We start from the raw sequence: 15,941 nt of genomic DNA, 5'->3' as shown, positions 1-15,941 counted from the left end.
TGTGTGCATATGACAGAGTCACTAATATACTAAATTGCCCAGATTAGGCTCAAATTTTTTGTTTTTTTTTTCTCTCTCTTTTTATCGGTACCAGGGATCGAACTCATGACCACCTGCTTGCAAGGCAGGTGCTTATGCCACTGAGCTAAATCCCCCAGCCCCTATGCTCAAATTTGCAATCCTGCCTCAGTTTCCCAGAGTGCTGGATTACATGGTGTGCCACCAAGCTCAACTGCTCCCTTCTGATTTTTTTTTTTTTGTCTTTTTCCTTTTTATCAGTACCAAGGATCCAACTCACAACTGCTTGCTTGCAAGGCAGACGCTTAAGGCAAATTGATGCTTCAAGTTCCAATGTCCAATAGAAAGACTATAAGCTACAGACAGCTAGCTGTTTAAATTTAGACTAATTAAAATTAATCAGAATTTAAAGCCCATTCCTTTAGTCAAACCAGCAATGTTTCAGGTTCTCAATAGCTTACATGAATAATGGTTACAATATTGGACAGCACAGATATAAAAAAGGAATCTACTTTTCTAGTAAGTTCTATTGGACAGCAATATTCCAAAGTATTACTCAAGAGGAAATTGATGCATGGAGATACCACCGTAGCATTTCAGAGTTTGGGCTGTCCTCACAATGTTATGCTCACCCCCCACACACATTTACAGCCCCAAATGGATTCTCAATGTACAATTCATTTAATTTATAAAGATCCAAAAATATCTATTCCAAGACATAGGCATGCAAACGAAAGTATGTTCTTATATTTGGTTGCTGCCTGATTAATCTTGTTACTCCTGAAACTATCACTGCATCCTAAACAATCTCTGACACACAATTCAGATGGTCCATTAATGCCTCCTTTTACAGCCTCAACCTGATACATAACTATCACAGGGTAGCTATGGTCTTCTCTTCCTCCATAGGCACGTGCATGCTCACACACACACACGCACATTCTGCCAGAAGTACAATACTCCAGCAGCAGCCTGGTTATCTGGTTATTGTGGGTTTTGTCTGGCTCAGAGCTCTGAGAGAAATCCAGACCCTGTCTCTCAGTCTTTTGCAGCTTTTCCAGCCCCAGGCTACTTTTCCTTGAGAGTATCAAGGCAAGACATAACCTCTTTTGTGTCAGATTTTTTGATTGCTGGAGATTCTATTGAGTAAAATTAAATAGGACTGCTCAGACTTTGGCAAAGTGAGTCACAGTTTGAGCAAGAGAACCTAACTGGTACTACTACACACTTCACAACCCAGGCCCACATATGATGGGCGAACAGTGAGATGAATACAATCTACTTAACAGTTTTAAACTACATTTCCCGAATGCCTTAGTATCACGTGCCACCTACAACAACTAATAAATGCTCTCTTCCGCACCTCTGTGCTCTTCCCTTATTGTCAGCTGACATTTGGATGGTCATAGCTGTAGCTATTTGTGATTTTACAGAGAACAAGACTCTTGATGATGTTCTTCTAACCAGGATTTAGGTTTGGAAATGTCACTAAATAGATGTCTCATTCTACTTTGAGAGCCCCTTTTGGTCTCCCATCTAAGTACTAACCAGGCCTGACCTTGCTGAGAGCCCATTGTAGAAGACATCTCTCTCCCTTTTGAAAGCCGGTGTGGGAGATGGTTCTAAATAGTTTTACTGAGGGCTGGGGATTTAGCTCAGCAGCATAAATGCTTGCCTTGCTAAGTGTGTGGTAGTGAATTTGATCCCTTTACCGATTCAAAAAAAATAGTTTTACTGGCTGAGGATGTTTTGATATAGGTCTTTATTTTCTTTGTTTTACCTTTTCCAGGAGAAGCACACAGAGGAAAATACAGTATTACACATCTGAAAGTCTCACATGAAGTAAGTTTGCATTATTTATCTTCTTAAATTTCTTCCTTTTAAAGATGTTTTCTACCTCCTGCAAATCTCCCTAAAGAAGAACTGGCCATTTGGTGATTGGTACTTAGCCACTCCCAAAATCTAGTTCTAATCCCCAAAAATCTACTGCACTGAGCCTCACCTTTCACCCAGTTATATGTCTGTCCTCTTTGAACTTAGATTGATGGAAACTAATTACACCTTCCAGAAAGAAATTGATGACTTTTAAACATCATAGAACTTTTCAAACTAGAAAGTCAGAACTTCAATCTGTTCAATTCCTACCTATAATTAAAAACAATGTATCAATCATTCTTTTTTTTCCGGTAGTGTTTCTAAGTTATTTCCTCCTTCTGTATACATATATGACCAAAAATGAAATATTTTGAAATAACCACCAGGCTCTTCTACCAACACAAAAAAACGTAACAGTACTTCTGTAATATCCTATTCCCAGTCTAGATACAATTGGTGTATTCAAATCAGGTCCATGTAGATTTTATGCATCGCTTTGGTTGCCAGATCTCTTAAGCTTTCTAAATCTATGACAGTTTCCCTCCTACTTTTTGTTTGTTTGTTTGATCTTTTTGAGACAACTCAGTATGCCTCGCTATGCTAGAGTCTTGAGCTGGCCTTGAACTCACTTTGTAGCTCAGGCTGGTCTTGAATTTGTGATAATTCTCTTGCTTCAGTGCTGAGGGATTACAGGTGTGTGCCACTACCTACTGTCCCTACCACTTTTTGCTTTTTTCCCCCCTTCTTAAATCCCAGAAAAGCTACATTATTTGCCCTATAGAATATTCCACATTCTAATTTTTGCCAGTTGCTTTTTGTGTGTGTGTGTGTTTTTTGAGATGGGGTCTCACTATGCAGTTAAGGCTGGCTTTGAGCTCACTTTGTAGCCCAGGCTGGTCTCGAACTCACAACAATCCGCCCACCCCAGCCTCCTGAGTGCTGGACTTACAGGCGTGAGCCAAAACGCCCGGGTGCTTTTTTATAGTGTTAACAATTTTGTTCTGGGATGGGGATTTAGCTCAGTGGCCTAAGTGCCTGCCTGGCAAGTAAAAGGTTGTGAGTTTGATCCCCAGTACCAAATAAATAAGAAAATAAATAAATAAATGGGTACAAATATATTTAAAAATTTTTTGTTCCAAGATCACCTAGTTTTATGTAACTGTTAGATCTAGATGCTTGATCATATTCAGATCAGATTTTGCCCAAATCACGAACAGTTCATAGTTGGTGCTGTGTTCTTTCTATTACATTGCATTATGAGGTTTTTAAAGTATGGTGTCATATTGATCAGTGTTGAAATGTTGGTCACTTAATATTCCCTTTGTAAAATTCTCCTTTCTTCACTAAAGCATGCATTATCAATGGTGGGAAAAGGTTTATTTCTGAAAAGGGGGTAAACCTTGGATCTTGGCAGAAACAAAACTTAGTACAATGGTTTGTGACTTTACAAGGACCACAATGCATGAGCAAACATGAAAGAATCTTGCCCTTGGCTGGACATTGTAGCCTGTAGAGCTTTGGAGGTGGAACCAAGGGGCTCTATCTTCCCCGCCCCTAGGAATTTACCTGTCTTGTGAAATGAATACCAATGGGTTACCACTGCATCACTAATGCCTCTTAGGCTCCACCCCAAACCTAAGCTAAGCCCCACCACGTGTCCGATGGAGAGAATGCCAGCCCCCAGAGACAATGCCAAACCCCAGAGGGTCAGGGAGTCTCTCCCCACATTCTTGTTTTTGTTTTTGTTGTCTTTTTCCTTTTTATCGGTACTGGGGATCAAATTCACAACTGCCTGCTTGCAAGGCAGGCATTTATGCCGCTGAGCTAAATCTCCAGCCCCTCTCCCCACATTCTTAAAAGTCATTTATATTTCATACTTCTTATCTTTTCAGCTGCGCCAAAATTCTATCAAAACATGTACTGTATCTGTGTCAATAAAATGTTATGTGTGGTCTTTAAAAAAATCTCCTTAAGGAGGTGATAATGAAAACTTCTTAAAAATATGAGAACTATTAGCTAGGCACAGTTAATATTTATCCCACTTATAATCCTAGGTACTCATGAGACTGAGACCAGATAATTACCTGAGCCTAGAAGTTAATGCCAGCCTGGGCAACACAGCAATACCTTGTCACCTGAATAAACAAAATAAAATAAATAATTTTAAAAGTTACAAAACATTGGCCTAAAGATTATGATTGAACCTTTACTTTATTATGGATTAAAAATGTTCATCTAAAAATATTTTCCAAACTGGGCATGGTGGCACATGCCTGTAATCCCAGCCCTCAGAAGGCTGAGGCAGGAGGATTGCTGAGTTTACAGCCTGGACTATATAATGGACTATATAATGAGACCCTATCTCAGAAAAACAAACAAAAAAGATTTTGTTTTATATTTGTTAGAATCTATGTATCTACATCTCTATATAATGTGTGTATATATATATATATGTGTGTGTGTGTATATATACATATATGTGTGTGTTTCTTCATTTTTCCTTTTGCACCAAGGATTAGATCCATGGTCTCAAACATGCTGGCAAATGTTCTACCACTACAGTATACCCTGAATCCAGGAACTTTTCTTTATTATCTATTTGGTTATCTTAAGGCAGAATAAATAACTTGATTGTTCCCTGTTATATATTAGTTTTCAGAGAAATTAGTTGGTACTCTATAACCTAAAAACTCATAAAACTGAGTTAATTTTGAATACTCGATGACTTACGACTTTTTTAGGCATTTGATATGTTTCAAACCATTGCATTTCTTTAAAATGTCTATTTTCTCTAAGCCAGTAGGAGACCTTTGTAAGAAATTCCTTTGTCTTTTCCCCCTCTACTTCATATTCCTTTTGTCATGATATATTACAGTTGATAGTTTATTTGCTCTCTGGGACAACAGATTGTCCCAAGTTTATGCTAAGAAGTTCTAGTTCCTCTTGTGGAACATGGTATGTAGAACCCATACTGTGGGTCTGTGAGGTTCTCATTAGAATAGGGTTGTTTCTTCTATATGAGGTCCTATTTGATCCCCAGCACTACAAAATCAAAACAAAACCAATCCAATCGTTTTGATTGTCTCAATTGAGCTGTTGAGGACCCAGTTGGTATTCATAGAATCAGAGTTTGTTGTTGGTCTGAGGAAGATTTGTACATATTTGGTGTCAAAAGTATTCTATGGGTAGAAATATATCACAAGAGTATTAGTGAGAGAGAGTTGGAATATTTTCAGTTTTGGAATTGATATTACATTCACTTCACAAAAGAAATTAGAAAGTTTTCCTTTATAAATGATTTAAAAGAATATTTTAAAAAGGATTTCATTGTTTTAAAAAAGAGGATTTCATTGTTTAATGGTAGAATTGTTCTGTAACATATATGAGTCTGCTACTTTTGGGGGAGTGTGATTGTCTTAGTTACTTTTTACTCATCGCTGAGACAAAATACCTGAAGCCCAAAGTTGGGAAAGGAAAGGTTTATTTCTTACAGTTTTTGGAGGTTTCAGTCCACACTCAGTTGGCTCCAAGACAGGCAGGCATGGCTGGGCTGCAGTTCATGGTGGCCGCCAACAACAAGCTCGAACCAGCAAAGAGAGAAAAACATACCTTCTTCCTGCCATTACATCACATCCTGGCTCCACCCCTATGTGGGTGGAGCACTGACACCATCAATCCAAGCACTATACAATGAACCATCACATATGAACAATGCAAACTCATCAGGCCTGGGGGACACAAACATAAACCATGACAGTGATATAAATCAAAATGGAGTCAAACCAAACCTAGCAATTTATCTTTTTACTTTTTTAACTTTTTACTTCTGATGGGGTCAGTTTTTAAAGTTCTGTTTTCTCAAAATTCAGTGAATTTTCATATCATCTTCAGTGGTTAACTTCTTCCTGAAGTACATTATTTTATGTACTTCTTTTAAAAATTAAATTGGAGCTAGGTGTACTGGCACACAACTGTAACCTCAGCGCTCAGGAGGCTTAGGCAGGAGGACTGTTGCAAGTTCAATACCAGCCTGAGCTACAAAGTGAGATCAAGGTTGGCCTGAACTGCATAGCAAGACCCTGTCTCAAAAAGACAAAAAACAAAATAATAAATAAATATTAAATAATTACTTTTATGTGGTAGCAGATGCCTTTAATTCCAACTACTCAGGAGGATGAGGCAGGAGGATTGTAAGCTTGAGGCCAATCTGGGCAACTTTGCAAGACATTGTTTTAAAATTTAAAAGGGGATGCATTACATGCAAACACCTATAATTCTAGCACTCTGGGAGGCTGAGGCAGAAGGATGACAAGTTTAAGCTCAGCCTAAGCAAATGAGCAACTTAGCAAGACCCTACCTCTAAACCAAAAATTTTAAAAAGGACTGGGGATGTAGCTCAGCATGAAGAACCTGGTTTTATCCTCAGTACCAGGAAAATAAAAGACCGGGATATAGTTGAATGTTCCCTATATTGAATCCTCAGGTACCTCATACACATACACACACAAATTTAATCCACTGATAGTTATTTTTCTTTGGTGCTGATTTTTTCTATGAACTAGAGTTATAAACTTTTTTCTAATATTTTCTCTTTCTAACCATCTTAACTTATCAAATTCTGTTTTCATTTTTACTGTTTATTTCTTCTATTTATGTTTAGTATAAATTGTTCTTTCCTGACTTTTTGAGTATTTAGTGCTTTTCATTCTTTCATTTATCTTAGTAAATGTTTAAGGTCATGCATTTTTTTCCTATTTACTGTTATTGCTTTCTCCTGCAGATTTTTACATGTAGTGTTTCCATTATCTATATTTTAGAAATTCTAAAGTTCATCTCTGCCTTTTGACACAGGGTTGCTTAATGGAGATTTAAAAATTTCTAAGTCAAAGACTCCTTTCCTTCCCCTTCTTCCCTTCCTTTTTCTTGTTTCAGTGCTAAGGATCAAATCCATTGAGTTACATCTTGTTATCATTGAGTTGCATCCTGTTAAAGCCATGGTGAGGAGAGAGGCCACCAGAGCAGGCTTTGTGTAAGCAACAATGGCTGTTTATTCACCTAGTAGGAGAGGGCTGAGTTCCAAGAAAGCAATCAGCAGGAAATGGAAGTGAGGGTAAAACAAAGGCTGAGAGGGGAGGAGCTTGTTGCCTTGAGGAACTGTTTTTAGTGTAATTGTTCTTATCCAGGATTTTGGTGACATTTCTTGAGAAAGGTGGTGCAAATGGACATGACTTTGTTCTGTGGTTTCCTACAGTGTCTGAGGTAATGGCCTTACCTGTTGGTTGTGATACATCCCTAGATAAGTAGATATTCCCAAAGTCTCTTGTACTCATAGATAAAATTTTACTTGTTTCTGCAGCTTGCACCCAGCAGTCTTTGTTCTCTGACAAGGCTAACTGGCCCCCACAGGTGTGGTAAATTTCCAGCTTCAATGGCTCCCAACATCTACTTTTCTGTTTTGTTGTAGCACAGGATGGGTGATCAGTTGAAGTTAGAGAAGCTGTGTTTGGAGAACTCTGTGATAGAATTGGATTCCTGGTCAGGGAACCATATGATAGAATTCTGGCATGGCTGAAAAGATAAGAAGTATGAAATATAAATGACCTTTATTTTAAGAATGCAGGGAGAGGGCTGGGGATTTAGCTTGGCGGCATAAGCACCTGCCTTCAAGTAGGCAGTCGTGAATTCGATCCCCGGTACCAATAAAAAGGTAAAAAAAAAAAAAAAAAAGAATGCAGGGAGAGATCCCCTGACCCTCTGGGGTCTGGTAACGTCTCCAGGGGCTGGCATTCTCTCCATCGGACATGTGGAGTGGGGGCATACATGTAGCTTAGGTTTGGAGTGGTGCCTAAGGGGCATTAGTGATGCACAGGTAGCCCACTGGTATTCATTTCGTGCCACAGGTAAATTCCTAGGGGCAGGGAAGATAGAACTCAAGATAGAGCCCCCTGGTTCTGCCCTCCAAGTTTTTCACCAGCTATAGTGTCCCAAATGGGACAAAATCCTTTCAGTCCCATCTTTTGATTATTAGGAAAAAGGGTGAAGTTTTTTTTTTTTTTTTTCTTTTACTGCTTCCTGCTGGAAGGGGGTGCTGTACTGGGGTTTTGGGGAGTCGATGGGATGACAGTTGATGCCCATGTAGAAACTGTTGCCAGGTGTTTTAACCAGGACAACTTTATCACTGGTGAATGCCCGTAGGTTAGACTGGAAAAACAAAAAGACAAGGTGTTATGAGGAGGCATGGCATTATCATATTTAAGGACCCATGTGAGGTAGAAGGAAAGGTGCCTTTGATTTTGATATGTCATTTTATCAGGACCATGTTGAGCTAGACTCATTGCCATGGTAAGGTAGGATACTGAAAAATAAATGTGGGGTTAGGAGGAGTGAAGTTATGAGAGAGGATTATTCCCCCATCTGAAAGGGTAAAAGTTAAGAGGATAGGTAGATAAGGCTTGTGTCTGGTATGCATGATGTGGGAGTCTTTAGGAAATACTATTGAGAGTCCTGCTATAAAAAGGATAAGAAATTAGGAACCAAATTGGATAACAAAACATGACAGCCTGAGAGTTGTGTCTGTGAGGCCTTGGTGAGGTGGAGATGAGTGGGCAAAAGGATGGTGAGATCTAGGACTGGAAGGGTACCACTTAGCCTGAGTGATGTGAAACCAGGATGGCAGTCTAGCAACTTTGACCATTGTTGAGGTTGCCAAGAAGACCAGGTATGGGCTGCTTTAACTTTGTTGTAGTCCTTGTGATGATTTTCTGTAACAGGACTTTAGTGAGTATATTAGCAGTCTCCCTGGTTATGGGAAAGGCTTTTATTTATCCTGAAAAAGTATAAACAAAGGTGAGGAGATAAAATTTATCTGTCAGTCTTGACCAGGGTTGTGTCTGAGAAATTGGTGAATAGGAAAGAAGGGGTGCTATATATCCCTGAGGAGAGGTTTACTAGCAATAACAGGTGTAAGATGTTGAGACCTCACTCTGGGTCACTCTGTATAAACACAAGGGAATAAAAAGCATTCTTAAAATTTGGGACAGTAAAGTGAGTGAGTGGTGGAGAGCAGGATATGAAAGAGCATGGTATAAGAGTTTCCACCACTGGGTGGATTGGGAAGAAGCAGTCTGGAACTTGTATGAAATAGGCCCTGTTTGTAAATGGCATAGGTTGGCCATCAATACCCGCTATAGAGACTGAGTACTTAATATAGCAGCCTGAAAACTCAGGAAGAACCCGATATATCCACAAGTTTAGAGAATGTTCTAGCTGAGACTTTTAGTGGGACTTGGTACCCTGAGACGGACACCTTAAAGGGGGCTGTGGGCCCTGACCCCTGTCAGTCTTCAGCAGCAAGTTTAAGCAGATCTGTCAGTGATGAATCCGGCAGTGTTGGCATTTCCTGTGAGGGCTAGAAGTTAGGACGGCTTACCCACTCTCTGGTGGCTAGGACAGTCCAGTAGCCCTGGGGTAAGGTCTCAAAGGAACACCACGATGGGGCACTCTCTTGCCCAATGTCCTTCTGCTGCATTTGAGGCATGGTCCATGGGGGGGCTCAGACAGCTCCACCTTGTGTCGGTTTACCTGTCTCAGAACTCCAAGTGTCACTGCTATCTCTGTTGTTGAAAACACGAAAAGCCATATTAAGAAGGTCTCTGTGGGGTTTTAGGGCCAAGTCTAGCCTTTTGTCTGGGGATCTGGTCTATAGTAGAAGATATCTGTAATGACTTTCCATAAGGAAGACAATGTCCAAAGAATTTTAGGAACTGACATGTCATTTATGTCATATATAAGTATCTCTTTATGTTATTAAAATGTCTAATTCCATCTGATTTTTGGAGGATGGCCTGTTTTATTAATATTTACCTTTCTACTTAGGAGAGAGATCAGCTATGGTGTCACTAACATCAGTTGAATATAGTTAACTTTGGCTCGATGAAGGGCAGAGCCAGGGCAGGCAGACAGGCTAGGAAAGGTTTAAGTCTGGCTTCTGCCGCAGTGTTGGTTTTGTTGTTTTGAATCATATAATCTTTTTCTGGATCTAGTGGTTTACAGCAAAAGGAATTTATAATTATCTCTTAATTTTAATTGTTTTTTTTGTTTTGTTTTGTTTTGTTTGTCTTTGTCGTTTTTACCAGTACCAGGGATCGAACTCACAACTGCCTGCTTGCAAGGCAGGCACGTATGCCGCTGAGCTAAATCCCCAGCCCTTAATTTTAATTGTTAAACATGTAGAAGATTGGTAACAGTACAGTATAATATAGGCAGTAAGCTTAACATAAAACATTAAATGGCTATTAACCATGAGCATTTTAACATTTGAACATGGAAGAAATTTGTGAAACATCTCTAAGCGTTTGTCTGGATCTGAAAGAAAACATTTGTCATGGCTGGAACACAATAAAAAGGCAGTAGAAACAATCCGAATTTTATATTTAAAAGCATGAATACACCATCAGATCAGCAACAATGCTACGACTTGTTGTCTCTGCGCTGGCAGCCAGAGATGCGTTTGCAGTCAGAGTCGCATTTGCATTTGGGGCGGGGGCTGGAACTATTTGGGAGACCACAGCGCGGGAGGTGGAACACAAAGGGTGGATGGAGCACCCAGGGTCTGGGCAGAGCATGCAAGGCAGGCAGAGCGTCCAGGATGGGGGCAGCGCATGCAGCGTGATGGCAGAGTTAGCACCGGGGCACAGTGCACGGAATGGAGCCAGATCTGCTCTGGAGATGCACACAGGGTGAGGGTGGAGCGTGGAACTGGGGCATGGCATGTAGCTGGGACTGCTTGCAGGGTATGCAGCAGGGTGTGTGGAGCAGGGCACAGTGTGGAGCCAGGACCTGGCGTGGAGCTGGGGTGTCACATGAGAACCCAGAGTAGCCCGTGCCTATCTCCCAACATTGTTTGGGCACACTTCCCCCATTTTGGCAGGGAATGTGGTATGCGGTGTGGGAAGGAAAGAAGGGGACACATTCTCAAAACAAAGGCCTAAAGATAGAGAGTTTTTGTAAACTTGCCGTCAGTGTGATAAGCTATAAATAGGTATGGTTTTTTGGGGGGGACAGGAAATGGCCCCCAACGTAAAATCTGGTGTGGGGCCTGGCCCACAGAGTCACAGTCAGGTGAGGCAACAGATTGTGGCCTAATCAACTTTGATCATCTTTACCTCGTAGGCCAATCGGTAATCAGTAAGCTAGTTCCAAAGCTTGTGATAATTGGTTGTCACCAACACATGAGTGGACTTCCCATGGATTTCAGTAACGGTTCTGCCTGTGAGAGCTTAAAAGCTCTAAAGGACGTGAGAGTTTTCCAGTGTGGGGCCCGGCCCACAGAGAAAGACTCTGCCTTGTGCTGTCTAAGGACATGAGAGCATTACCCGAGTCCAGGGAATGGGGAGAAAATCCGCATGGGGCCTGGCCCAGCGGCCGAGTAATCTCCAGAGGTTGCTCACCTGTGGTAAATGAATTAGACCGGAATTGTTTGCAAACCAGCAGTGACAAGTTTAGCAGCTCCTGAGTGTGGAGAAGTGAGGAATTAATCCAGGATGCAGTCCAGTTTGTGAATTGGCAGGGGACATGGAATGGGGATTCCAGAAGTCACTCACCTGCTGATCCGAGTCACGGCACCATCTGATAGAATTGGATTCCCAGTCAGGGAACTATATGATAGAATTCTAGTGCAACTGAAAAGATAAGAAGTATGAAATATAAATGACCTCTATTTTAAGAATGCAAGGAGAGACCCCCTGACCCTGCAGGATCTGGCATTGTCTAGTGGGGGCATACATGTAGCTTAGGTTTGGGGTGGTGCCTAAGGGGCATTAGTGATGCACAGGTAGCCCATTGGTATTCATTTCGTGCCACAGGTAAATTTCTAGGGGCGGGGAAGATGGAGCTCAAAATAGAGCCCCCTGGTTCTGCCTCCAAGCTTTTCACCAGCTACAGTGTCCCAAATGGGCCAAAATCCTTTCACTCTGTAGAAGATCTTTTCAGTTTTGAACCCTTTTCATTTTAAATACAGTCCAAGGATTTAAAATCCTTGTATTTTGCAATTTAAACTCTGTACAATCCATTAATCCATAACAGTAGTCAATTACCAGTGTAGCCAGCAATTGTTGAAGATGTTAATGATTTGAGCTTCTTGTATAGCCAACATTGACTATGACATTATATCATACCTTTTGTGGTAGACTTTTCTGCAGGATGTTCAAGACTAAGTTAAGGTGAGATCTATATTAAATACAATCAGTCTCTTGCTATCTGTTAAGGTCAGTTAAGTCTCCTCAGGAATTACCTTGGAGCCATGCATAGCACGTATTAGCTCTTCCCTCAGTGTCAGCCAGCTATATGAGTCACAGCCATTGCTTGGCCAGGTTGCTTTCTATGACAGTTTGGGAGATTTTTTTCTCCTGGTGACTCTCCTTAGGCACATCACACACTTTCCTCTGTGGTCTCACAATCTTGGTCAGAAGACCATGGACTCACTGACTATTGGATGACACAGCAGAGGTTCTCTCTTTTTTTTTTTTCTTTTTCCTTTTTATCAGTACTGGGGATCGAACTCACAACGGCCTGCTTACAAGGCACGCACTTATGCCGCTGAGTAAATCCCCAGCCCCCAGCAAAGGTTCTCTTATGTTCTGGGTCCTCATTGACCTCAGAGGGCTAGGGCCAAAATTTTGGCTATCTTCTTAGCCCATGTATCTCTCTAATGTTTGGTCTCTAAACCTCAGTTGTTGAACATCCAAAAGAAAAGACTGAGAACAGTACAGTGTAGTAGAGACAGTATGCTTAACATTACTATTTTATCTAAATCTCAAGCATCTTAGAATTATTATCTAACCATTATTTTTTAACCATGGATGTTTTAACATTTGAGTACTTGTAGAATGTTAACAAAGTTATATATTTTACACAAACAATGAGAAACCAAACTGTACTTAAAATTATAACATGACAATCATGATGATATTTTTGTAACACACTTGAATTTGCACTTTATACATGATACCCCCTTTTTGGTCAGTCATCTCCATAAACATAAGAAAGTTTCACCTAACTTGATTACCTTTAGTGGCATGTACATCTCATTGGTTTTTGTAAAAAGACAGAGGTCTGAATCTGAAACAAAATTCTGTCACTATAAATAATTCCTGTTTTACATTTTGGAAGACCTCTACATCTAGAAGCATGAATACATGAATATACCATGAGGATAATAAAAATCTGCCATAGACATATAAAAAACTTGGCTCATGCCTGTAATCCCAGCACTCAGGAGGCCAAGGCAGGAGGATGGTTGCAAATTTGAGAGCAGCCTGGGAGCTCAAAGCCAGCCTGAATGCACAGTGAGATCTGTCTCAAAAAGACAAAAAAAAAACCTTATTGTATTTTTAACCAATGTGGACATTTTACTATATATATATATATATATATATATATATATATATATATATTTGGTCTTTTTCCTTTTTTATTGGTACCGGGGATCGAACTCACGACTGCCTGCTTGCAAGGCGGGTGCTTATGCCGCTGAGCTAAATCCCCAGCCCATTTTACAATATTTTTATTATAACTAGTTAGGGTGTCTCCCATAAAGCTATGGTGATGACTGGGGCGTCTGATCAAGGAACAAGAACTAGTTAATTTTACGAGGCAGCTACTCATCAATTGGAGTCCTGTCCAATAAGCTCCCCATACCCAAAGGGATTTTTATTTAATTATCTTATGAAAAACTGAATCATAACACTTAACCCCTTAATTTTTTAAATGAGAGAGACTTTCAAGTCAATAATAACAATATATGTTGTACTTACACAACCAATTTTGGCATCATTTTGACTAGTTGGGAACCCAGATGTAGCATGCTTTCTAAATCTATAGCCCAAATGTTGATCAAATGATCTGAAATTGCAAAAGAAAGAAAAAAAAATTGTTGAGCTCACATAAAGGAGAGAACAGCTATTTACAGAGTGGACAAACATGGACAATCTGTATAGATTAGGACACATATTGAAACAAGCATACAGCTTATTGGTTTCTGTGAGAACTCTAAGTTCCTAGGGGGCTATATATATATACTTGTATAATGCCTTTTTGTTGAACTAGCTCATTTCATTTTTTGGACTTTTTCCTTTTTATCGGTACCGGGGATCAAACTCATGACTGCCTGCTTGCAAGGCAGGCGCTTATGCCACTGAGCTAAATCCCCAGGCCCACTAGCTCATTTCTTATACCCCACATTCTCAGGGCTGGAATTCCTGTCCACCTCAAGCACCCCATTACCTCAGGGAATTTTCAGGCACTCTATGCCCTTGAGCACTCATGTGTGGGCACTTGTGCTTTTGGCTCTCACATGTGAATGATCACTAGGTAAGCAACTCCCAACAACAGCTTCACAGACTGGACAAACAGACAACAGATACAAGCAGACAAACATCTTACAAAATCATAACCAAATTGAATTACAATATTTTTTACAAATTTAGAATTTATGACTATAAATTGACTAGTCAGAATAGTTGTAGGTCAATTAGCAGATATCTCTTATAAAAAGAATTTGGAAGGACAAAAAAGTTATCTTATCTATAACTAACATATTTTTGTATTTTATTTTAAGAATGTTAGTAATTTTTTGTGTCCCCTACTTTCATTAAACTTTCAATTTGGGCTGGGAATTTAGCTCAGTGGGTTAAGTGCCTGCCTGTCAAGCATGAGGTTATGAGTTTGATCCCTAGTACCAAAAAAATAAATAAATAAATAAATAATAAATTTTCAGTTTGATTATCTCTATATACTCCTTTTTTTTAGTTTGAAGATAATAAGACCAAACCAAAGAAAACAATAGAGCCAGTCAAAAGAAAACAGTGAACATGACACAGAACTTCAAAACAAGAAAATAGGAAATCAACAATGGCTACTATAATGCCTCTTGTTATCTTCAAAGTAGCTGCCTATATCATCAGACATAATAAAATCAAATGAAACAAAATAGAGTAAAATCAATCAAAATGAAACAGTGAAAGCAATATAGGACTTCAAAACTAGATAATAGGAAATCAGTAATGGCTACCATAATATATTCTGTTATCTTTGAAATAGCTGCTCATACCATCTTATATAATAAAATTAAACAAAACAAAACAGAATAAAACCAAGCAAAACAACAATGAAAACAATATATAGCTTCAGAACAAGATAATAGGAAAATAACAATGGCTATCACCTTCCCTTTTCAGATGCCTCCCGACTTTCACCTTCACAATATCCATTGTGCATTTTGGATCCCACTAACTCCCTCAATCTTTTTACACTAGAGAGACAACACAATGTACATCCATATGACTGAACCATTTTACCCATGAGCATGATCTCAAATTGCATCCATTTACCTACAAGAACTTCAACGTTATCTTTAAAGCTGAATAGTTCTCTATTGTATAAAAATGCCCTATCATTCTTATCTGTTCTGCAGTTCCTTATTCCCTGTCATGTGGAGTATTGTCTTTTCTCCTTTCACTTTCAGTCTATCAATTTCCTTTCGAGTTAAATGTCAATTTTACCTGAACAATTAATCTTACTGGTTGACCATAGTTCTGTTCCACCTCATGCACATCTGTCTTGTGAGTTTCCAGTTTTTCCCATCTTGGACCCATTTCACCTCGTGGTTTTACTCTATACAAGTCCCTAGAAAAGACAGAGTTCTTGGGGCTGGGGATTTAGCTCAGCGGCATAAGCGCCTGCCTTGCAAGCGTGCAGTCATGAGTTTGATCCCTGGTACCGATAAAAAAAAAAAAAAACCAGACAGAGTTCTTTGGCAACTCACTCGGGACCTCTAATGTCTCTCTCAGATAGAAACTTTCTTTCTCTCAATAAATATATTCTGCTTTTAACCTCTGTAGTTCCTAAAATTCATTCTTCAGTTTTAGAGAATATGAACTTGTACTGGATGTGTAGTAGGCTGGGAAGTCCATTTCCCCTATATCACCCTTTATCTCTTACTCAGTGTAGTAGATTTCCAACTTCAAGGGCTCCCAACATTGAAAGGGAAA

At 39.7% G+C, this 15,941-nt stretch overlaps 1 long non-coding RNA gene across 7 annotated transcripts in view; it reads right to left on the bottom strand.

Moving 5' to 3' along the window:
• Window positions 1-15,941, bottom strand: part of LOC106027109 (uncharacterized) — a 45,629-nt gene that overhangs the window by 5,249 nt on the left and 24,439 nt on the right. For 3 of the 7 annotated variants that reach the window (XR_010048469.1, XR_010048471.1, XR_010048467.1), the window contains 4 exons: window positions 13,707-13,794; window positions 11,496-11,573; window positions 11,343-11,403; window positions 3,978-7,461 (listed from right to left, as the gene is read on the bottom strand). This is a non-coding gene — a long non-coding RNA (uncharacterized LOC106027109). Of the gene's footprint in view, window positions 1-3,977; window positions 7,462-9,322; window positions 9,507-11,342; window positions 11,404-11,495; window positions 11,574-13,706; window positions 13,795-15,941 lie in introns of all 7 variants that reach the window. The other 4 variants (XR_010048470.1, XR_010048472.1, XR_010048473.1 and 1 more) reach the window with 4 other exon arrangements.

The sequence above is a fragment of the Cavia porcellus genome, unplaced genomic scaffold, assembly GCF_034190915.1.
Source record: "Cavia porcellus strain 051 isolate PalLab524CR breed Dunkin Hartley unplaced genomic scaffold, mCavPor4.1 scaffold_7, whole genome shotgun sequence".
NCBI classification, from domain to species: Eukaryota; Metazoa; Chordata; class Mammalia; order Rodentia; family Caviidae; genus Cavia; species Cavia porcellus.
The sequence above is the reverse complement of the archived record's forward strand: the minus strand, read 5'-3'. Positions and strand labels throughout refer to the sequence as shown.